General features: G+C 39.0%; 1 protein-coding gene across 1 annotated transcript in view; it reads left to right on the top strand.

Annotated features, from left to right (window-relative positions):
• The first annotated feature begins 236 nt into the window (after positions 1 to 236).
• The window catches only part of LOC124156142 (cytospin-A-like), a 526,115-nt gene continuing 500,617 nt past the window's right edge, over positions 237 to 25,734 (top strand). Inside the window, exon 1 of the mRNA XM_046530489.1 lies at positions 237 to 300. The gene's annotated coding sequence lies outside the window, so the exon portion shown is untranslated. The remainder of the gene's footprint in view (positions 301 to 25,734) is intronic.

Raw genomic sequence — 25,734 nt, 5'->3', positions numbered from 1 at the left:
GTATACCGGTATTTTTTCGCCGGTACTACCGGGACAGTACTATTATTGCTTTTTAATACTCGTCACAAAAATACCGGTACTTTTTCAAGTATCGCCCATGCCTAATTAATCGCCACTCGCTTGCTTTGTTGTTTGTTGTGCGCCCGTGTTGGCTAGGGTGTGATTGTTTATAGGTATTGTTTTCGCTATTGTTGGCCGTGAGCGGTAGTTGTGAATGTGTCGTCGTGTTGGAAGGGTCTCGGTGGCTACGCTCGAGCCGACGCTGCCTTAGGAAGCCATCGACGGGAGCCCGACACTCAGGTGAGTGGTGATTTTGGATGGTGTGGGACTCCCGGCGCTTATAAAAAGAATACAGTCCACTATTACACTGTCGCATCGCGCACACATGCCGAAGTTTTGTTTGGATTGGTTAGGGTAGTGCTCATCCCAGACTAAGCCACAGCCGCTTGTACTTCACGCATTCAGGGTAAGGGGTTAATTTCTTTCCCTCATCATCATCATGTCATCAATCATGCCCTTACGTCGCTTCTACAGCCCATTGCCTGACAAAACATGGATTTCGAAATACTCGACCCTTAAACGCATTGCGCCACTCTCCTCCACCCCTTCATCTCATCCAATAGTGTTCTAGTCTCTCACCATTTATCGAATATTTTTTCTTTCTCATTTCCACCTATCTTATCTTTTTTCTACTCCTTATACATATCTCGGATGCCAAAAGTACGCACTTATCCTGCATTCTAAGAGTCCATGTATACACGCTATAATACCGTATACCAGCGTGGTCTTCAATAATGGACGTTTAATAACACGGTACATCATTGTTACAGTTTCGTTCGCGAATGAATGCTTAAGATCCTTGAAGATTTTTCTCTCGCGAATCAAGAGAATACCGTCCTTAACATGGGTTATTACTTTTGGTCCTTTGAATGATGAAACAACTGCTGTTTACTAATGATACGTATTATTGAAATACCTTATATTCTGAAGTTTTTTAAGCTCTTGTATTTTCTCTACCTTGTTTTAAAGTAGCATGAAGCCAAAGAGTCTTTGCTAATCTCATTGCCGTTCATCGAGAGAATATTGTCCGCAAAAGTATTTTTTTTTAACTTTTAACCCTTTAAATAGCAAGAGAAGTAACTTTACCGTCAATGAATGCTATCTGTTATTAATAGAACTATTTTTTCGAGTATTTTAAGCGTCGTAAATGGAAATAAAAACTTTTTAATATTCCACCAATTTATTTTTAGGTACAACTAATGGGCGTCATCTTCAAGTACTTGGTACTTGTACTTAGTACTTGGTACTTGAAGATGACGCCGTCGAAAGTACTTGGACCTGAGAATGAATTGATGGAATATTACAGTGGTGTAACTATGGGGAAGGGATGAGGAATGGGAAGGGATGAGGGATGGGGAAGGGATGAGGAATGGGGAAGGGATGAGGAATGGGGAAGGGATGAGGGATGGGGAAGGGATGAGGGATGGGGAAGGGATGAGGGATGGGGAAGGGAAGGGATGAAGGATGGGGAAGGGAAGGGATGATAGATCCCCCCAAAAGCCTCAGAAAAATATAAAAAATATTTAATTATACTTTCTAGTTTTGACATCTGCTTTAAGTTAAATCTTTTGTGCCAAAATGATGTAAAATGTATTTCCAGTCTTGTCATTTTTCAAAAATCCACCCCCTCACGAAGTATATTTCTAGTTTAAACGCCGCTGAAATATTACAAAGTTTTCTTTTCGTTTACGATAAAATGAACTTCCACAAGGAATTATTCACACATTTATTTAAAAAATCTCTCCCTCTCTCTCTTTCTGTAAGTAAGAGAAAGATAATACTGTGATGTATGATCTTAGGTTTTCCCGGCGTATCAGGTGCAGAAAAGTTTCTCGGGTTTTCCACCGGTTGATGTCGTCCATGTCTCCCGACCTTTCGAGCAGCGACTCGATGATCAGCAAGTCGCTGCTCGAAACGTCGGGAGACATGGACGACATAAACCGGTGGAAAACCCGAGAAACATTTCTGCACATACTACTGTGATGTAAAAGAGACCATTACACATCGTATTCAATACAGCAAAAAATACTCGCAGTGTGATTTAACTGAACCAGCCTGTGATGATAAAGATAATTCATAAGCGTTTAAAAAAATGCTTTTATCTTTTATCCTTTTCAAATTTCGAGAAGCGGAAGGAAACTGACGATCTTTCCTTCGCGCATCTAGGGAATGTCGTCCTTAACCCCTGTTCTTACTTTTGCTGCTCCGCGTAATTCACGAAGCGAGGCCTTCCCTCCTTGGGCTGTCCCGTCGCAGACGTCCGTCATCCGCTTATTCCGCCCGCGTCGGCTCGCTCCTCCCCTTGTTTACCTGACAGTTGCCCCCGTTCAAGACCTCCCGTTTCTCGTTAATTCGTCCTTGGCCTTCTCTCTCTCCCTCTTTCCATCCAATCTCTCACATCTTCCCCCGGGAATGCGGTCTTCCGCAAAGAATTAACCGCTCTTCCAGTCGCCTTTTCCTCCCTTTGTTGGGATTTAGCCTTCATCGAATACATCGATGAGGGTCGGCCCGGGGAAGTTGGTCCGTAAAAGGAAGTTTTATTTATTTATTTTCGTGAGAACAAGGCCCTCGAGAAAATAACTGTACATCACTTTTTACGATTTCAGAATCGATGCATGCATAAAAGGAAAGAAAAAAATAACACAAATTCAAACGAATGCCCCTTGTGCGGACGACCCATAGTATGGAGACAATTCAATAAAACAATATTGTCAACAAAAGAGGAACATCACACTGTGTTGTAACAGAAACTATTCCAAATTATAGGAATACAGAAAAAATGCTCGCTGTGTGATTTAACGGAACCAGAACTCAATAAGTCTTCAATTAAAATTTTATATAAGGAAAAATAAAAAATATATATTGAAAAGAATACATATTTTTTAAAAAATGCACCTTCTGCGGGCCAGCGATACCAAGGTGACGATTCATTATAACAATAATTTCAATATTTTTTTCAAGAAATTAGTATCACACTGTGATTTAACAGAAACCTAAACTTAATTACCCATTAATGCGCATGTGTATTAAGAAAACAATAACTAAGCTATAAGTTAATACAAATAGTAAGAGGATTTCATTCAGCACGACGTTATTGAGGCATTTTTAAGTTATATACGTTATTTTGACATTTCTTATTGTTTGTTGCCCCTATACGTTATTTTGACATTTCTTATTCTTTGTTGCGTTTCTAAGTTGAACTGGAAGAGAGTTCCATATTCGAGAGGCGGTTACTGTGAGCGATTAATTCATGTGAGACGTGCGATGTTGTGGGATATGGAGGTCAATGGTATGTTTTCTGACAGGTATATTGTGTGTATTGTAATTTTTAATATGCATTCTTCTGGTTGGATGCTATCGACTCATGGTATCAAAAATTGGTTTTTCTTGATATATTTTCTGCAAATATTTCTACTTGAATATTCGCATTTTTATACATGTTATTATGGCGACACTCGTCCAAATATATGAAAATACGTATTAACGCCAGAAGACGTTATTTATTTTTGAAAAACGGACTTTAAGTTCGTTACACCAGAGGAAACACAATGGAACTAAAATTTTTGACGGTCACCGGACTATTTTTTTTAGCTGAAGAATGATGTAATTGAATTCAAACCTCTTTAGTTTCATGAAAGTGGCTTTGCAGTGGGATATAATAGCTGGTAAAATTGTTAACTTACAAATATATGTAGTTAATTATCCACATTCTCTCTACACTAATTTTGATTTTCATACTTAAATGTGAATGCAAAACATTTATTTATGGCTTAAGGAAAAGTATTTGCGTGGAATCACGCAGTCCCGTGACCACCTCCCTAATCCAGGGATGGTTAGTCTGTTAGCGATTTCATTTCCAAAGTTGATGAATTATAAGTATGCACTTAACTAACGTGCCAACCTATGAGAATTGAGCGAAGTTATATTTCATGTACGTTTATAATAAGATTTCTTTCATGCCAAAAAATGATAAAGATGCAGATATCATTTGTGTGTGCAGAGTATTTTTTGTCTCCCGTATGCGAAATGGTTGAGTTAATTTTAGTTCCTATTTCGACTCGATGGAGGGGAATGGGTAGGCGGAAACGGAAGAGACATACGGGGTCACGGATGGAAAGGAGCGAAATAGTCCCTAGGAAACATTTTGCACCTGAAAAGAGAATTCATTCGTACCGAAGTTAATTACGAAGATCACTTGCATCTTTTTGAAATGCATTTATTTTATTTCAGTTGGTATATTCACCCACTTCTCCTTTCAGTCCCTTTTGATGATATCAAATTTATAAATTGGATGGACGAGGCAGATACTTTGTGGAGATCCATTATTTTTTTTAATTTTTTTTTTAATTATCAACTTCCCCGTAGACAGCACATGACGGCCTTTTACAACGAGGGTTTCCAATGTTAACAAAGTACAACACAAACATCCATGCCCTGGATAGGGATCACCTACCCAGGCGGGATTCGAACCCACGACCTACGGTTTGGCAGGCGAGGACTTGACCCCACCGCCACCGAGGTCGGCAAATATGAAGTGAAACATTTTGCACTTTCCACATAAAAATTTATTAAACTACGGTAGACATGTTTCGCTGCCCCGGAGCATTATCAAGACTAAGCCAAGAAATTAACCATATCAATATAAATACAAAATTACACACTCGCAAACATTTGAGAAGGTGGGGTTGGAAGGTGGGGTGGTAGGAGGGAGGGTTGGGAATTTTAAACTGACCGTTGATCTGGGGTGAGGTAAAACGGTCAGCTTGAAATTCCCAACCCTACCTCCTACCACCCCCACCTTCTCAAATGTTTGCGAGTGTGTAATTTTGTATTTATATTGATATGGTTAATTTCTTGGTTTAGTCTTGATAATGCTGCAGTGCAGCGAAACAAGCCGACTGTAGTTTAATAAATTTTTATGTGGAAAGTGTTTCACTTCATATTTCATAACCCGATATCAAATTTGTAAACTCATTAATAATTTTGTGGATTCTTTCGAAGGGATTATAAATACGAATGTCTTCAATACAAAGAAGCAGCATTTATTTTATATTACCACGGAGCCTGCTTTGTCATTTCCTACGATCATGGGAATAATGTAATGTTCATTTCGCCATCCGTCCGCTTCCAAAGACATCAGTGAGACGTAGCCGATTATTGGATACGGGCGCAAAAAAATAGCCAGCTATCCGACCCAAGGCTCAGAGTCATCTTCTGACGAGAGTAATGTGATTACTCAGCTCACTCAAAAGACCTTTTTATTGCGCCGTAAAACGAGAAGATGGGAATACAATTTGCGTGTACCTACAGGAATATGCTGAGGTACGGCCTCTCGAGTCAAACCTCTCATATGTAGCCAAATTTGCCAAAACAAAACAAGACTCGAGGTAATAAATATTGGAATAAGTTAGGGACGGAAGTTCTCTTTTATGACGATTGGAAACAGTTAAGGAGCCCGGTAATTATTTTCCGTTTCGCTTTGCCGCCTCGTTTGTACATACGAACGTTGCTTATCTGTCGCAATTAGTTTTTTACTGCCCCATTCTGTAATCTCCACATAAAACTTAAAACATCAGCCAGAACATTTTACAAAAATTCAGAAGACAAGGAAATACTCCTCGTTGCAAAATGCAGTAAACTATTTTGTTGCGTAAGTTAGCTTCTGTGAAAATGTATTCCTAGCTAGTTTGCCAGGAATTACATAGTTTCTTGGAAGGGATCACTTGTTGGCCAGGGTTAATACTCTATGGAAAAACTAAAATTGGAAATACTTCGTAAAGAAGCCGTATTGTTGAACTCCATTGAAAATCTACTTGAAGGAAGTTACTTGCTCGATAAAGAGCTTGGGGTAATCTCACTCAAAGATTTATAAGCATACATATCTTCAGTGAAGGAGTATTGTATCTTGCTCCTGGATTTTTTCGTTGAAATTAGTAAATTGGGACAGAAATACATGTTTTCAAGTCATTTCATTTAGTCCCAAAAACGGAGAATCCGCCTGATGTAACTTCGGGATCAATGGAGGACGTTTCTCGGTAGATTGACCTTAACGCCTCAGTTGTAATCCTTTTTCTATTTAAATCACTTTATAACCTCTGGTCATCTCTCTTATTTTTTTCACAAAAGAATTTCCTTATTTTCTCGATCAAAAACCTTCTAAAAATTCTTTACAAAATAAACAGTAGTTAACAGAACGGAAATTCTTTTAAAATCGAAATCTTTAAGTTCTAAAATTAAAGTCTCGACACCACCCCGGACAAAATGAAATTCGTTGTTTTTTAATAGTTTTCCGATATTTTGACATGTACGGTCAGCACCCAAAAATTGACGCGGTCACACAGCCCAAAAGTTTTTATAATTTTTTCAGGAAAAATAAACTTGCATCCGACATTTCAAACCTGAAGGCGTCTGCTGCAACGCCGGCGACACTGACGTCGCGAAGATGAATCGACGCGGAGGACCACCCGGAAGCCTAGCTGCCCCAACTCGCTATGTTAATGTTGGATCGACGTTAAAGCGAGTACGGTGTGATTCATTGGAATGCTTGTGCGGAAGTATAAAACGACAATGGGTCAAGCAAGGATTGTGTGTTCCACACGATCAAATCGGAAAGGCGGCTGATAAAACTAGGAGAGACCCCAGCGACGGCTACGCAACTCGACGACCGGTCGGCACTTCGGCAGTCATTGACGCTCCGGGCGACCGAACACAGTGGGGAGGAAAGACCCGTAACGGACACGATGCAAAAGGTCCATCCATCCGAACCAAGTCTCCCTTCCCGAGAATCGTCAGATAAAAAAAGAAACAATTGCACAATTGAATCCGTTATCCTTTGTGGACGCGTGGATGGGCAGCCGCGTGACTGAGCTTTTCTCCCTTTCTGTTCTTTTCCACGTCTTGGTCGGGTGCAATTAAAAACCTCGCGGAAGACTGCGTACCTACTGTCCGCCGCTCTCGTGTCGTCGCCTGCGTCCCTCTTCGCTTTTAACGGTGAAAAAAGAAAAAGATTTCTCTCTCGGCCAGGAAGCACGGTAGGAAGGGAGATCGATGGCTGAGTGTACGCCCATGACGTGCGCCCCTGTGTGTGAAACTAATTTAGCCGTTAGCACTAATCGTATGAAGAAATATCTGGAGCTTTCTCGGCGAATGCAATAAGTTTAGAAATTGTTTCGTGTGCCTAACGATTTTATTTTCCGCATAAAATTTTGAATTGCTCCTTTATTTCGGAGGTAGTGTTACTGAACGATAATAACGATAAATTTGGAAAATATATCGATGCTCCACCAAAAAATTCCGTTGAAATGTAAGTAAATATATATTTGTGGGAATTTTGAAAGTCACGATAGAGTGCAGGACGTTTAGTTAGCCGCAGATGGAAGAGAGAGGGTAGAAATACAACGGTTAGTATAAAGAGTAGGGACTTATTAATAATTGAGTGAGGGGATTAAATGTGGGAATAGGAAGTAACTGGCGTCATTATTAACATTAGGGGTATTTTATAAATCAACCTACCCAACTGGTAGACTAAACCTATGTTCACAGCAACAATAACCGGCGAAACTATTGAGTTGAAAAACTAGAAAGAGCGTCAGCCGGTTCACAATTAATGAAACGGAGTGACTCTACTTACCATTTTCAGCAGTTGAGAAGAGCTAATATTACTCCTGAAACAAGGCATTAAGAAAGAAGATAGATATGTCTACCTTGAGTCACATGATGTATCTATGTCCTCTCAAATCGATTTCACGATTGATTCTCAGACGAGTGAGCTGTGGTTGGCGGAGCATTTCTTCTACCGGTGTGGGTCGTAATTAGTAAAGTTGAGGAGGGTCATGTCATTGTGAATGTGGCTTAACCGTAATCATAAGTACTAACTAGGGCCATATTAGGGAAGATAGATCTGTGCTTGAATTGGCCCATTCACCATATTTATTTCATCGGCGATTGTGATGGAATTTGAAAAATAAGGAGACCCTTATTTTTTCGTTTCTCGATCCAACCTCACGAGATATTCGTATTTCCTGTCGAAAAATCTGTGGTCTTCATATGAATCACTAACTGCAGAAAGGCATCGTGTCCAAGTTGGACGATTTTTCTTTTTTCTCCTTTAAGTTGTTGCTGGGTGCAAGACTCTACGTTTCCTACTAAAAGGAAACATGTTATGGAAACATATGCTCGGTGTTATTAGCACGACATCTTTCGCTGTAGTAGGAAACGTTTAGGCTTGCACCTAGCAACAACTTGAATAAAAAAAGATAAATCGTCCAACTTGGACATGATACCTTTCTACAGTTAACGATTCATGTGTTGATGACGCCTCGTGATCATACGCAGCGTATCGCTTCGTATATTTTGCTCTTACTTAGTGCGGTTTTCGTTTTCTGTTTGAACTCTAGTGAGCCATTCATTCCTTCAATAACATGTTCTCCCTGAACGAGAGACTGAACCAGAAATTTAACGATGCCATTAACTCGTGAAGAGTGGACGGCAACTCTAGAGGTTTCTTTTTTAAACTTTTGAGAGAATGGCTCTATGGAGAAGATATTTTTGTCGTAATACAGTGTGTTTCAGGAGGAATCTGAAATACTTCAGGAGGTGGTTATTATTAAAGTATTCTGCCGATTAAGTTAGGATTCCATGGAGTACTTAGGAATAAATCCGGGAGCCTCCCCTTCCATCATGCACGTCCCTCTTCACTTCACAATAAGACCTACTTCCTTTCATGCTATCTAAAATTCGTATTCTTTTCCTTCCTCTCCCTCGTTTACTCAACATTCTACCCTCTAACACTGTTTTCAACATCCCCTCCCCGCAGAGTACTCGCTCCATCCATACCTTCTGTCTCCTCCGTTGGAAAGACAATTTTAAGCATTTTTTGTCTTATAATCTTGGGGTCAAAACTCCTCATTTACTGAGATATGGCAGTGTAAACATTTTTGGCATGCACTTTGCAGTTACCATGAAAATGAATTTGCTTGGGTATCCAGCATTGTCAACATTTGATGTAATACTCTTGGTTTTAAGGGCATTAAATAATTAAGGTTGGATGAAAATTAACGATAATAATTGTCTGAAACAGCTAATCTTAAAATGGTTTAGATTACGCAATCGTAATGCTGGTACTCGCTCAAAGCTCTCGTTCGATTAAGCTCAAATATTACAATTTTCAGACACCTGTAATCGCACAGATTCTCCCAACATTAAGCATAAGACAGGGAACTAAAATAAAAATAATTATTTATCCAAGAAAATAATATTAAAAAACTAATAAATTGCGGTCATCATATTCTTAAAATTTTGGTTTCATCTATCTTTTCTGTGCCAAAATATTACAAATGTTACAACGACCTCGGCTTTACTCCCCCTAGTTTTGAACTGAAGTTATTTTTGCTTCTGGGGGGCAGTTGCTGAAATTTTAAGCCTTTTTGTCATATACTCTTGGGGTCACAACTCCTCTCAGCGTGGCAACTTAAAAGGTTTTGGATGCGCCTTGTGCCATGAAAACGGATTTTTTTAATATCCAGCAATTTCAACATTTTATTTAGTACCTTGGGTTTTAAGGGCATTAAATAATTAAGTTTGGATGCTGACCCTTGCTGGGTACGCCCAAGACTAAGAAGTTGCAACCCAAAGTTTATAGGACAATAAATACTTAAAATTGTCTCCCATCCTGAAGTATTGCAGATTTCTCCTGAAACATCCTGTATTTCCCTTCCATCGGCCAAATTCTTTTAATGAATTGCGATTTCTAATCTCAGCAAACGACCCCATTGCTTGGTTCTCCGTCGCCCCATCTTCCTGTTGCCGCATACACATTACGATTGTTCCAGCGATTGTCGGAACTATCGTGCATTCACACGACGATGGTTAAAACTTGTGCAGCCCTCTAGTGCTGACATCTAAAACGAACGGGAAATTGTTGGTTAGCAAAGCTGTTGAGGTGTGCAGGGACAAGATATTACTGTGTTCAACGTGTATTTACCGAATAATAATCTTTCTTCCACCCATATTCTTCCTTCCTATGACAAATCCATGAAAAAAAATAGAGCGAAGAGAGCTTCACGAGGTTTTCGTCTTTCTCTTGTCGCTTCCTTTTCCGGTCTCCCAGCGCCTAACCATCGTAAAGTGGCAACGTTCGGAACTACGTGAACTATTGTCAGGACATGCATTCACACGGCTAGTTCGGCCAACTATCGTTAGGACGATCGCTCGGACAGTCGTAATGTGAACGAGGCATGTCTGAAGGAGGCTAAAGCCGTGTCCCAACTCGTTAGCCATTAGGCATCATGTATTTAGCCAGCCAGATTCTGGGCAGCCAACCACAAGGGAGCATGAATTGAGACATCCAAGGTCGGTAAAAGCCAGGTCGTGACACGCTCCCATCTTGGTTCCCGCCTGTCTGTTGTTTACATGGTGTTAGCATAGGGCATGTGAATTAATTTCAAAAAATTGTGTGTTGCAGTGCTCCGCATTGCTCCAATTCCACGAAAAACGGAGTAAGAATATTTCGTTTTCCTTCTGATCCAGGGGCGCCGACTTATAAAAAATATTGGGGGGGCCCATATCGGAAGTCTTGCCCCAGGAAGAGGTTAAATTGAAAGTGTGTCGCAGCACCGAAACACTACCATGATTCACAACACTTGATTCAGTTAACCTGCTTAACCTTATAATTATTTTTTTCAACACTCATTGTTTAATTTATTTTAAAAGGTAACTATCGTCAGGGGTGCCGACTTATAAAAAATATTGGGGGGGGGGGGCAATCCGGGGGCCTTTCCCGGGAAAATTTATAAAGAGTGAGTTTTAAAGTTTTTTAAAGCATTTTAGATTCCATCTGATCAACATTAGAAACCTGAAAACTCGATTCTCGATAACTTGACACTCAGAAGATAATCGAAAAGCCATACACATTTTTGCTTCACCCCCATAACGAATTTTTGGGGGGACTCGGGCCCCCTCAAGCCCCATGGAGTCGGCGCCACTGACTATCGTCAAGCAAAAATCGAAATAAAAATCGCCAATATATTTTTGTGATTTCACAAGGCATAATATAACTTAATTATTTTCTTGAATTATTGAGGGGGCTCCGCCCCCCCAAACGAATCTTTGAGGGGGCTCAGGCCCCCTCAGGCCCCATGGAGTCGGCGCCACTGTTCTGATCCTAAAAGAATGGCTCTGTGGTCGATAGATTGCAGAAGAAACAAATGGAAATGTACAATAACATCGCGCTTTTTGCTTCAGTTATTTACATCCATGATTGTCTTGTCATTGTTAATTGTCTGAGTCTAATTGCTCAATTTGGAATGCATTTCCTTCGTGCAGCATTTGCTGCCTCAATATCAGTGATTGAGTTTGGAATCCATCCTATTCTAATTAATGCTCTGATGTGTATTCATTTATTGCAGTTATTTGTAAAATCTTAAATGTACCTAAAGGCTCACCTGAGTGCACACTGACATTACTGTGTCACATTATTTGCCATGATTCTTGGAATATTTGCATGCGGATTATTCTAGTATTACATTTATTATTGGGATTGGCAATATTTACAATTTCTAACTAATCAACATAGGCCTTAACTTAAGACAATTAATAAGCATTCAATGAGAGTATATTATTATCATATGGAGAAATCATATTATTTTGAGTTTAAAAAATGTACAGGGACCTTGTATTACGAACTAAGAAATAATATTACAGTAGAGTTATCAGTCTGGCGAAAAACCTGACCAAAATATCATGGTAAGTAATAAAAACCGATCCCATGCAAATGGCAGTGTTTGCCAATCAGTACCTCGCCAATGTGCCCCTATGCATGCAGAATTCAATAATATGTTGGGACAGCTTTAATACTGACCCCTGTCAACATATAAGGTCCTCAATGGCCCTCTTTCCGGTAACAGAAAATGAGGTATTGAAGCACATACATAGCCTAACGTTGCCTTCTACGTATATATATTCATATACCTACCCAGGTCTGTAATGCCCTGCCTTCATGCTTAAAATATGCTCCTACGAGGGCAAATTTCAACTACAATCTGAAACTCTTCCTTGTTAACAAAAGCTATTTTAGCACAAATAAGCTTCAAAATGTGTATGTATTTTTTGTATTGACTTGTACTATATTTAACAATGTAAAGTCATGGGACCAATAAGAATAATAGGGTGGTTTCCTATTATTTTTTTATTGCCTTAATCGAAAGATTATTACTCCTGGAGTACGTATTTCACGCTTTTAGATTTTTAAATGACAATATCTATTTTTCGCGATTAAATGAAAAGTGAAAATTTTCAAGCGCGCGAAAACGCGACGCTCAAGTATGAATGCCGGGAAATATCTCCGTACGTCGTATTTCTGGTTCCCCCTCCCGCCCGGTGAGGTGACCTTGAGGCGAGGCTTAGCGCTGATACGTCGCACGCTGCCAGCGGGTAGCTGAGTGCCTTGCTGAATGGTAGCGCTTGGCTTAAAAAAGGTTTATTAATACCTTATCAAACGAAGAAAACTTTCCGACCTTAGCCAGTTTTAGTAGGTGATTATTAAGACATGTTTCCCTGAGCTCTGTGCCTCATGCATGCATTGGTAACCTCAGATGATGTATAACTCCTATCTTCTCGTATAGAAACTAGGTCCCTGTGACGTCACGTGGAGTGGCATCGCATGGGCGCCAATCTGGCCTTTTTCAAATGAGGATAAAATTTGACCCTTGCCATTCGTCTAAACCGGTATTTTAAAAACCAAATAATTTGTGTATTATGAATACACTAATGGTGGGTAACGAATCGCAATCAATGCCTTTCGTTTTCTTTGATGAAGGAAACTACCCTATTATTATTATATCTATGCTGAAACCCTAATATATTAGTAATCAATCCGGAAAAAGAAAGTAATTAGTGAATCCTAGAACCTATGCGGTAGAGGAAAGTGTATAATTGCCTATGGCCATGAAAAATTCCATGCACCTTACTTTCAAAATAAAGTAGAAAAATCTAGATACATTAGAAACTATTCACACAGAGCACTATGATGGGAATGTTTTGTCGCGTGAGTTGGACATTTTTTCAGGGTTGAAACAAGGCCCTGAGACTAAACAACCGCCCAGATTAGGAAGTATACTATAATTCCCTATGGCCGTGTAAAATGTCATGAACCTGAGTTCCTAAATATGGAAATGAGACATGGTTCCTTATACCTATGCACCCGGTACGCTGTAGGGCGAAATTTTTTTTTCGCGTGGGTTGGGGATTTTTTCAGAGTCGAACCGAGATCTTCAGGGTCAAAAACCGCCCGTATTATGAAGTATACTATAATTCCATACGACCATGTAAAATTTTCATGCACCTGAGTTCCTAAATATTGAAATGAGACATGGTTCCTTTTACCTATGCACCCGGTGCGCTGTAGGGCGAAATTATTTTTTTGCGTGGGTTGGGGATTTTTTCAGAGTCGAACCGAGATCCTCAGGGTCAAAAACCGCCCGTATTATGAAGTATACTATAATTCCATACGACCATGTAAAAATTTCATGCACCTGAGTTCCTAAATATGGAAATGAGACATGGTTCCTTATACCTATGCACCCGGTGCGCTGTAGGGCGAAATTTTTTTTTTCGCGTGGGTTGGGGATTTTTTCAGAGTCGAACCGAGGTCCTCAGGGTCAAAAACCGCCCGTATTATGAAGTATACTATAATTCCCTACGACCTAATGTGTAAAATGTCATGCATCTGACTTCCTAATTACGGAAGTTAGACATGGTTCCTTGTACCTATACACACGGAGCGCTGTAGAACGAATTTTTTTTTCGCTTGATTTGGGCATTTTTAAAAAATCAAATCAAGGTCCTCAGACTAAAAATCTGCCCGTATTATCAAGTATACTATAATTTACTATCACTTTGGAATATTTCATGAATCTAACTTCATAAATAAGGGAATAAAACATGGTTCCTTGTACCTATTCACCCGGAGCGCTGAAGTAAGAAAATGTTTGTCGCGTGGGTTGGAAATTTTTTCAGAGTCGAACCGAGGTCTTTAGGGTAAAATGCCGCCCACATTATCAAGTTTACTATAATTCCCTATCTTTTTGGAAGATTTCATGAATTTAACTTGATAAATAAGGGAATAAAACATGGTTCCTTGTACCTATGCACTCGGAACGCTGAAGTAAGAAAATGTTTGTCGCGTGGGTTGGGAATTTTTCCAGAGTCGAACCGAGGTCTTCAGGGTCAAAAGCCGCACTTATTATCAAGTATACTATAATTTCCTATGACCATGGAAAATATCATGCACCTGACTTCCTAATTAAGGAAGTGAGACATGGTTCCTTGTACCTATACACACGGAGCGCTGTAGAGCGTATTTTATTTCGCTTGGCTTGTAAATTTTTCCAGAGTCAAATCGAGGTCGTCAGACTAAAAAACCGGCCGTATTATTAAGTAAACTATAATTTTCTATTATCTTGGATGATTTCATGAATCTAACTTCATAAATAAAGGAATAAAACATTGTTACTTGTACCTATGCACCCGGAGCGCTGAAGTAAGACATTTTTGTCGCGTGGGTTGACAATTTTTCCAGAGTCGAACCGAGGTCTTCAGTGTCAAAAACTGCCCGTGTTCGCAAGTATATTATAATTTTCTATAACCATAGAAAATTTCATGTACCAGACTTCCTAAATAAGGAAGTAAAACATGGTGCCTTACAACCCATGCATCCAGAGCGCTGCAGTGCGAAATTTATTTTTCCCGTGAGTTGACAATTTTTCCAGAGTCGAACCGTGGACCATAGACTCAAAATACAGTCGTATCATAAATTTTCATTTTATTAACTATCTATAACAAAACTTTCACTTCCCTGCATTGATTACATTGTGAGAAAACCGTGTTTCCTTTTACCTATGTCTCCCGTTTAAATGCACGTAAAATTTGGATTCCCGCCACGCTAGAGACTCAAGATGGCGGATTACATTGGTCAAGTGCGTGACACGACCTGGCTTTTACCGACCTTGGAGACATCCTCACGCAGGTGCTGCCATCTACTGGGCACTAGGCCAATGCAAAACAAGAGATAATCGGAATGATTTGAACAAATGATGAACAAAACCCACCCTAAATTGTTAAAATGCGATGTGTCAAGTGAATTTGAGAATTAGATGTCGGAAAAGAGTATTTAATCATAATTTTTGTATCTTAGACAACCTTTTTGTAATAGTAAAGTAGGGGTATACTTTCAAATTCGCATTTTTAGTTTCGTATGGTTTTGTTAAAGAGGTTTTAGCTAAGTTTGTGGCGAAATGTTAGCGTATATTCCTTTTCATTGGTTTGTAATATTTCAATCGTCTCTCAACCAAGTACTTTTTCGAATTCCTTATATTTTAGCAATTTAATTTCTAGTTTTGTATTATTAAGAACAGGTCTATTTAGTCTATTCAAACGGTTACCGTCTGACTTGGGAATTATTTTCAAAATTAATTTAAAGTATGGTTTACGTACGTAAATACATAAATCAGGTTTCGGTATCATATATTATAATCACTATAGATTTTAATTGTTGTTACTTATTCCGATTCCAATTTCGGAACTTTGTCCAATAAGATATAATAATAATTGTTTATTCTTACGGGTGTTAACCTAATGAACAAAAAGTGTTAAATAAGAATTTAGACATAGTGTTACATAATTAAGTATATATGAGAAGCATATATAAACATCAATAAGCATTATTTAACACGTTAAAAAAGTAAACGGTAGCAAAAGATAACATATGATCGGTATAAAAAGTTATAAAATAACATATACATACATAAGAAGCATACAAACATTAATTAGCATTAAAATTAACGCCGCCTTCTCTTTAACTAATTTCTCCGTAATTCCTACACTTCCATTAACGCAATTTTATTATTATAAACAAAATAAAAATTATTAATTATTCGAACAAGTCTCAAAGTATCAACACTACTTGCAAACAAGTACTATCCCTTGTTGACAGCCATGATGCCCTTTCTCCTGAAGACGCTTTGCACGCTTTGAATCACGGGAAAAGTGGGGCGAAGGATGCACTCCTCGATGCCTAAATCTGGCGGCCGCGTTAGCTGCCTAAATTCCCTCCCTTATGCTGGCTAACGAGTTGGGACATCCTTCCAAGATGGCGTCATGGCTAAATCCTGGAATTGGCATAGCCAAATAGCCAATTGGGACACGGCTTAAAGCCAGCTAGGGAATGACCGATGTGAGACACGGGCCCTCGCGGTATTTTGAAGAGCCATTCACGTGTTAAATCGGACTCGGGGAATCCCAAGCCTGCGTCCGAAACGACGAGGGGTGAAGTAGTCTTCGTGATTGGAATGCGGAATCCGCTCAGAGTGCGACTATCGGTGCGTATCTTCCGTGGATACCATGTACTGATGCCTAGCGTTCCGAGACAGCCACACTGAAAAAATAGGAATGCTGTTGTCGTTGACGAGTGGAGAATTTCATTGCAATTGCTTCTTGCAGTGATAAATAGCCGATCCCTTTTTAGAAACACTGGTCCATTTTCAATTTTAGCTCTTTTCATGGTAGATGAGTTGTTTATCAGTTCAAATCAGAGATCCCTTACCTACACTTTCATCAAAGCTGCCTCTGCTGACCTAACATAATCAATTTCATCATTTACAACCGCCATTAGAAAAATTCTTCCCTAAATCTCTTTCTTTTTCCCCTCCTGCCCTACGTTACAAATAGAGCGGATGAGGCAGTAATATAAGTGAAATAATACGTGCTATCGGAGTGTATTTAATGTGTGCGTGTTTTTATTTCTTGTTGCAATTTATTACTGGATCCTCTTTTACGAATCCAATGTAAAAGGTATTCTAGATTGTTTTTGGATTTATGAAAGTAAATAAAATTTGCCCTTGAATTTCCATAGTGTTTTTTTATTTTGAATTCTTGCAGTAAGCAGCAAAAATATATTAACCCTATGTATGAAATATATGCCTATTAGTATACGTAGCAATTATACCTTCCTTTGATTAGGTTGATATATTTATATAAATATTTTTTTTATTTTGACTTTGGTAAGGGCTGTAGTTGTTTTTCCGAAAGTTTATATGCCTAATATAATAGACTTCTCATTGCATACAAAATGGGCGCTTTAACCTCGTAATAAATGGTAGTAAGAGGACCATTGCTCTTCGCTACGCTTGGAGTAATTAATTATAAATTTTATTTTATTTCTACATGAAATTCACTTTGAAACTCATCATGGAAATTTTTCGATAAGTTATATTGTACGACAAGAACCAGTTGTCACGGAAATACCAGAAAATATCTGTCAGTCGTGGTCTAAATCTTATTAGACCTGCTCAAAATAGTAAAAAAAATCTATATTCGGAAAATGGTATTATGCTCAACTATGTGGAAGTTAATACTCGAAAATGAAATGGAGACTTCATTGATTTCCACTGATTTATTTCGTCCGTACGACATGTTTCGAACCGTAGAGGTCATTATCAAGTACCTTATACATATATTCGGAAGTTCATCGCGAATCTATCTTTTGGAAAAGGACGAGTTCTTCGTTTTGACCTTCCGATGGACGCCCACCCAGGTTGATCGGCGCAGGCGTAGCTAATCCAATCATAACATTTCATATCTCCGGCGCAGGTGAGAATTTTTTTGGGAAAAGAGGCACCTCAAGACTGAAGATTTGTTGGAGGCGAAATTTCGGATAATTCGTATGGGGATCCGAGCTAATAATATTTACCTTCCGCAGCAAAGGGGTGTGGAGGGGTCCCTCTTCTGAGCTTTTTTCTTCGCAACCGATTGGGAGGAAGCCGGGTCCGGCTGCCATCAATTTTCGTCTCGCCTTAATGTATTCAAATCGTTGAAAGCGCCGGCATTGCCAGATCGACTGGGGCCTTGTTCTCTTTCTTCCTCTCTCAAGTAGTCTCCGAGCGGTAGTCTTTTGTTCCTTCGTGTTTTTTTTTTGTTTCGCTAATGTTTTCTTTCGCAGTGGAGTTCGAGAGTGGTTCCGTACTTTGATATCGATATTTAAAAGGAGGAAGCCACGAACGGAAATGAAAAACAACATTTTTTTTTACTTTTCATCGGTGTATTGGCTAAATTTCTGGAAAGAATTAACTTATTGTTGTTAAAAGTTGAAAGGAAGTCATAAATTTACGCCTTTTATTTGGCTTTAAATAGACCCGCACACCTGCAATGACAATGTATTATTTTTGTTTTACTCCGCTTATTTTTTAGGATAAATTTAGCAGTATTAATTACTCATGTCATTACACTTTTCACGGCTACATTCAAAATTTGTCCTTTTTTTTTGGAATGCGCAATTTTCGTTCGGACTTATGTTTAACGATAAGATTTGATGCGGCTATAAACTGAATTTTAGATATGCAGTAAAAATAGGATGAAAATTGTGAAACATAGGTTCTTTTGCAAAACTGTGGTACACAATTCAGTTTTTTTTTCTCCTTCCGCTTGAAATGAATTAGACTCTTAATAATCATGTTAAAACGTCGTGCATCTTTTTATCAAGCCATATTCTTCCCAAGTCATTACTCTATGCTGATGACTGCAAACTATTTAAAAAGATAAATAATCTCGCAGACTGTAATATGCTACAGGATGCCGTAAAAAAGACCACAGAGTGGTGCATTCTCTGGAGGCTGCAATTGAACATTAAAAAGTGCACCACAATGACAATATCTGCGAAGGAAACTCCTATAATTTTTGATTATGCAATTAACTCCTTGCCTCTTAATCGTGTGTCATCCATGAAAGATCTTGGAATTATTGTGGACCAAAAACTTCTGTTCTCTGAACACATTCATGCGATCAAATCTAAAGCCATGTCACTCATAGGACTACTCTACCGGTTCACGGATATCTCCATTACTAAGGCACTCCAATCCTACTTCACAACCATAGGTCTTCCGGTGATCAACTATTGCTCCCCAATTTGGTCAATGTCTGCCCCCACTAATCTTGCCACCCTTAACAGTGTTACAACTTTTTTTGCAAAAATTGTAAAATTTAGAAACCCAAATCTCCGCGAGTCACCTACTAGTGCAGTTTTATCCTCTTTATCCGTCCCTAGTCTATCCCTTCTCCGACTTCAATCAGACATCAAATTCATTTATAATACCCTTAACTCCCACTTCGACAGTCCTGACATTGTTTCCTTCCTCAACATTAGAGTACCTTCCCGCCACACCCGATCCACTTCTTTACTCCACATTCCTACACCCAGGCTATCTGTAATTAAGCGCTCACTTTTCCATAGGCTTTCCCTTTTAATAAATACTCTACCCGGTGATATTGATCCGTTTGGTCTGACACTTAAAAATTTTACTCATCGGGCATTAACATATTTATCGCATAAATGACTAGACAGCCGGATAAATGATTGTTTTTCTTTTTTATTCTATTTATCTTTGTAATCAAATAATTATTCTATAATTATTTAATATTTGTTGTTATAAGTGCACTTTAAATTGGCAGTATTGCTGTATGTGTATCTCTTTATTAAAATAAATAAATAAAATAATTATTTCTCAGTTAGTGAAACAACGAAGGCGTCTCCATTATTTCCGGTATTTGCAAACAGTCTTTCACAAAGTCCTTTTCTCTCCACTTAATAAGTCATTTTGCAAATCTCTGTGTTCATGAGAACCTTCGAACTCTTATACTTGCAGCCTCCGATGTAATTTTTAAAACGTACGTACTAGCCTTTTACCGTCCATTTTTTTTAGAAATTCATTATCTTTAGGCAGCGGCTCTTAATTTTTCTATGTTTAGTGCCTAACTAAGTATACGTGTATAGATAATTGGTCTTGATGTCGTGAAATCGAGTGCAAGCCGATTTTTTGTATACCTCCTTGCAGAAATCCGCACGGCTGGCGGATGATAACGAAAGAGGATATAACCAGACTATGTAAAATTTTCCAAAAGCAAATAGAAATAAGTATTTTAGTCGACGGTTAAACCAGTACATATATTATATCCATAGCCAGTAAATTAGCCAATATCCATATTTTATCATAATTGATGAAATCGTACTCGATAAACGCGCTTCAGAATCCGACTTCGTCAGTTTGAATTGAAAATCCGTACTGCATCAGGACGAAAATACCTAATGCAAACATTGAAACCTTCTCAAACGATCACCACTATAAGCGGCGAGTTTTCCCTGGAATATAACGTTTTCGTATGTAAAATAATGATACATTTTTTTTTACATCTCGTTCCATTTCATGAGATTATGGAGGCTCGTACAGCGAAGCTTTCCCAAACCACCATCTCTATACAGCAGCTATCTCTTAAAAACGGACACTTTTCCTCGGAATCGAGCGTCTTTTCCGTTTAGGCACTGTAAATTCCACAGCCTTTCAGAGGACTCCTTCATCTGGCTGCGCCCAATCCTGACGCGACCAACCCTCATCATTTACTTCCACAAAATACTCGGGAACATCGTTTTTTAAATGATATAACGTAATCTATGAATACTACGTTCTAAAGACCACTTATTTATAAAAATACACCTTTCTCTTTGAGGTCTGCAACCATTATTTCATCATTCATACCTCTGTAAACTATTTTAATTTTTTACTTTATGCATTTTATTTTATATGTGTAACTATGCATTTTATGATATTTAATTATTTGGTTAAATACGTGAAATCAAAATTTTAAAATTCTAGCCTTATTTTCATGCCTTATTGTAGGTAGAAAATTAATTAATGGCTCATCTTATTATTGCTCCTTCCTGAAAACCTCACATCTGTCATCTCTTCTCAGGAGTCACCTCCTTAGGCGGTCACTTTTCTTCAACCCGTTCGTTTTCCGCTTATGAAAACTTTACTGTACTCATTTTCAACGCTGCACTGCATGTGTGCGTGTATGGGATCCGGTGCAGAAAGACTTAATCCGCGAACTGGATAAAATACAAAGGAAGCCTGCGCGTTTCGTCAAAAACTGCTACGGGCGTACAAACAGTGTTACCCAGATGTTAAGCGAATTAGGCTGGGAGCCGTTGGAGACTCGGAGGCTACGCGCTAGGCTTAGATTGCTTGAACATTGAGAATGGATATCTTTAAGAGCGACACAGAGAACATAATATTAGAGCCACGCTATATTTCCAGGTCCGATAGAAGCGATAAATTAAGAGAGACGTTTTGCCGAACGGATAGATTTGGGAATTCGTTTTTCCCCCGAACCATAAAGGTCTTTAATAAACGCTAGTCCCAACCTCGTTAGAGCACTTCATTTTTTTTTACACGGCTGGTGTCCTAACACCCCCTGCCACACGCCTTTTAGGCGGCTTACGGGGTATTATGAAGATGTGCACGTGTGGAGCAGACTGGACTAACATTCGGTATAAAGGCGAAGGTTGTAGGACCAAAAAGGTCTGCCAGAGTGTCGAACCGAGTGCCTCTCGGGGCGGAGATCCCTACATGAACGTGGGAAGGTTGCACAGCCCACGCCATCCTGTTGTGCGCAGAGGGCGCGGCTCAAAACGTGTCTCCGGCCACTTCGGTTGCGTCTCCAGCGGCGTCTGATTTAAAAGATGCTCTCTCACGTTGCGATGCATTTACATCAACGGCCCGGGTGTCAACTCGTGCCTTACCTCTGCCCGAGGCGATTCGAGCCTCAGTGCACCTTTGCATTAGAAATGAACGAGGCTCAGTGCGTTAGGAACTTCACGAGTGCATTTCAGCAAATTTTCTCTGCCTTTTCTGACACCGGATGCTTTAAAGACGTTTGGAGTATTTTTTCTATCTTGTAGTCTCTGAATCAGGTTTGCAGATGCCCTTAATTTTTACTTTGCTGAATTATTTATAAAGAACAGTCAATTGAGGTGATAATTTTCAATGGGGTAAAGTATTAACTTCGGTGTCCATTCCAAGAAATTTTCTAGTTAATCCTTTTAGGCTGTTTTACACGGTGCACGGATTTGCGCAATCTGACGTACGTGCGAAGGTGCAATCAAAATTGCGTCGTGTAAAGCGGTGAATCGCTAGAACACATGCGAGAATGCGTGGATGCGAGACGGCAAAATAGCCCCTGTTCCAATTTCGTCCATGCATTCGCGCAATTCCACGCCATTTTAGAAAATTAATGCAGCTCTAACCTGCGCAATTCCGTGCCCCTTGTAAAATGGCCTTTTTAACCGGTAAGTATTCATGGGAATGTTGGTTAGCCTTTAGGCATAAAGGTATGCATAGTTTCATCCTCAACGGAAAGTACTTAGGTTTTCCAGGTATCACGTTTTTTCGAAAAGGGGCGGAAGGAAAAACGAATTAATTCTCCTCTTAGTTTGTTGATGCTGTATTGCCCAATTAGAATTAACACTTAGTCTTTTTATTTTATCCAAAAGACTACTAAGCTTCTCCCCTAACGGTATATTCCTTGAAAATGTCTTCATCTACTGTATTTATGTTTCTAGCAGTGGCGCAGCTGGGAATATGCTTCGGGGGGATGAGATGGCCACCCCCCCTCATGGCATCGGGGGGTCCGGGAAAATTTTTGAAAAATGACAAGCCTTGAAATATATTTAACATCATTTTGCACTAAAGATTTAAATTTAATCAGATGCAGTTATTACAAGTCAAAACTAGACAATTACATTAATATTTTTTTATTTCTGTGAGGGGGGGATCTATCCCCTCACCCTCCCCTCCATAGTTACGCCACTGGTTTCTAGAACGTGTTAGTATATATATATTAAGTTTTAGCGGCCTTTTAACTATATCCTTTATGTTACATTACCTATATTTTAATGGACAGCATGTAGGGGTTAGATGGAAGATGGGACTTTCTATTCCCAATGTCGCCCATTGAAGACGAATTATTATTACTATAGTCACGCCAAGGGTTGGTGGGGGGGAGGGGTTAAAGTTCCCTGAAACCCCTCTCCTCTCAGAATATCAACTATCAATGGAAATAATAAATTGAAATAATATTCGGCATCTACGAGATACTTTCATAATTCCATGTACCCTGATCCATTATTCCATATTGATCTGGTCTGGAAGGCATCATGGGATATTTTTCCATGTAGCTGATAAAGATAATAGTAAATAATTTCAATTCAAATTTTTCATTGAGGGCTCTCAGAGAAATCAATTATCTATGGTCACGAATCAGACGCATACCTCATGCCCAATGTAAGACCAAACGAGGTAACAAGAATGGGATTCGTCTATTTATGAACGGCTTCCAGCTCAGTAAATCCCTCTAGTGAATCATAGTCGGTAATCCTACTCCCGTAAGGATCTGGCCTCGAGTAGGATTCTGGCTACTGAAGACTAATCATTGCCCTAAGAATTGTTCTCTAATTTTATTGGTCGAATATTTATATCCACGGACCCCTTTCCCGAAGAATCCATTGTCCTCTATTTTTGTGTAATATACACAGCTTTCTTTGATATGGCACTATAGTTGGTACTGAATACAATCATCTTCTGTTTACGAATAGACAGTTGCATTCAACAAACAGAAATATGTGAACCAGGTCCCGGTGTTCAAAACTTATTTCTGTGGACATAAATAAGCTACAATTAAGGAATGTGTATGCAGGGGGCCCTTCCCTTACCAAAACTGCTCGTGGTGGCGGTAAATTGTGGTGAATATGTAACTTCTGGAGGATTAATAGCACAGGAATGTCTCATGGATGTGTAAATTTAAGTCAAGTTATGCCATGTGACTTGTTTCCCCATCGACTTCTCCGATTTGTTTATTCCATCGGCTTTGAGGAAGTATAAATTTTTCCCCCAAGGACTTCAACGCGTGGGCGAAGGAGGGACATTAATTCCTGATTCTGCCATAATGTGTTCGATAACGAGGGAGAGAGAGATTTATCGAGGGAAGATTGCCGTTGGAAGCATTCAGTACCTCTTAGGTTCCCCAATTACGTATATCGCCGTAGTAATTCAGCAATCTTCTTAATCACTGCCAAAGATCATTCTTTAAGACTTTAGTTTTTTGAGCCAGAGGAGACAGTGCTAAATACATACGTTGCTCGCTCAAAGCATTGTAACCAATCATATTTATGACCAGTTCAAGGCGTCAAGATTTTACGCTCGGTCTCTATCCAATAAGCGATGGCAAACTTCAATTAAAAATATCTTCACGTCAATAGATCACGATGTGGATAATGGTCGTGCAGGTTGCCGTTAAGGTTGTTGGGATCAAAGAAGAGTAGACTGATCTACTGCAATTTCTTCTCCATGCTGGAGAATTTTTCTTTAATTGAGGGACGATAAAGGTCACGCCATCCTCTGGCCGGCGCGAACATAATCACGTCGAGCCGGATGATCATATTCAAATTCCTTCCCTCACAAGGTCAGGTCGTGATGTATGTGGCTTCTCTTAGGCTTACGCTATTTGTCCTGCCGCGGTGGTTGTGGAGAACATTTCCTTCCTATGAGCAGATATTCTGGCTTTATTCAGACGACCTACGCGAAGCGCAGAAAAGGCGATTCCAATGGCATCCTTACGGCAGAATTCAATGAAGAGTAACCTATATTGTAAGGACTAGTATGTCATTATATATTATTTATCATTAAAAATATATTTTTTATTCCGTTAAAAATTATTTAATTTAATTTTTTAAAATTTTGCCCAACGGAGGAAGAGTAAGTATTGTTTAAGACGGCATATTTGGCAATTATTAATAGAAAACTACAAAAATTTCGTCACTTCCTACGGTAGCCTATGGCATAGCTTGAGAAACATAAAAAGTTATACATTTTCGTACGGCTTATTTTATGGATCACTTCTCTTTTATTTAACAAATAGATTGATAATTATTTCAAGGGTAAAAATAACCTGACAAATGTTTAAATAACATTTGAACGACATGATATTGTTTAGTATAAAATTTTACAAAACGCTTCATGTGCCATCACTTGCGATTATTATTGATAACTATGATGATTATAATGTAGACATTTACGATACTTGCCAAATACGAGGGCTGTGTAAAAAATTCGCAATCGTAACATTTATTTATGCAAAAATATTGTATATTTTTGTATTTTATATTGCTCTTATGTTTTTTCTTTCATAGCCCTGATGATGGTTTTAATTAAACGGAAACGTTGGCTATAACTTGTTTGCATAACATACGTTGACCTAAACTCCAGGAAATATTTTAACATGTATTAAACGAGGTCAAGATAAGAAGGAAAAAAAATAATTATTTCATTGCTAAATATTGCGCAAATTTTGGTGAACGCGCCCGAAACTGTCATCAACCAAAAAATTGAGTCGAGGCGGAACCAACCCGGAAAACAATCGTCAATGGTTAACATTGCTCTACAGCCAATAACATGCTAAGATTATGTGATGGCGCGGCTGTGAAACACAGGACGTGAGCAAGCGTATACGCGATCTCCTCTTCCGCCTGAGTGAAAATTATAATTACGTGATCATATTTTCCAAATTGCCGTCATAAAGTCTTGAGTAGGCGATGGATAATCATGCCTTGATTTGTGGTTTTAAGGAGGACGTCGCGTTTTCTCGTAATTGCGCTAATTTCAGCCTGTCTGTCCGATGAAAACAACGCCAAGGGCATGTTTATTTTCGTCGAGGTTGTCTGTGGAAACTAATGAATGAATGAATTTTAGATAGGTATACATTAATGGGTCATTGTTAGCAGTGGCGTAGCGAGGTGGG

This window comes from Ischnura elegans, chromosome 3 (assembly GCF_921293095.1).
Source record: "Ischnura elegans chromosome 3, ioIscEleg1.1, whole genome shotgun sequence".
NCBI classification, from domain to species: Eukaryota; Metazoa; Arthropoda; class Insecta; order Odonata; family Coenagrionidae; genus Ischnura; species Ischnura elegans.
Note: the sequence above shows the minus strand (reverse complement) of the source record. Positions and strands in the feature narration are given on the sequence as shown.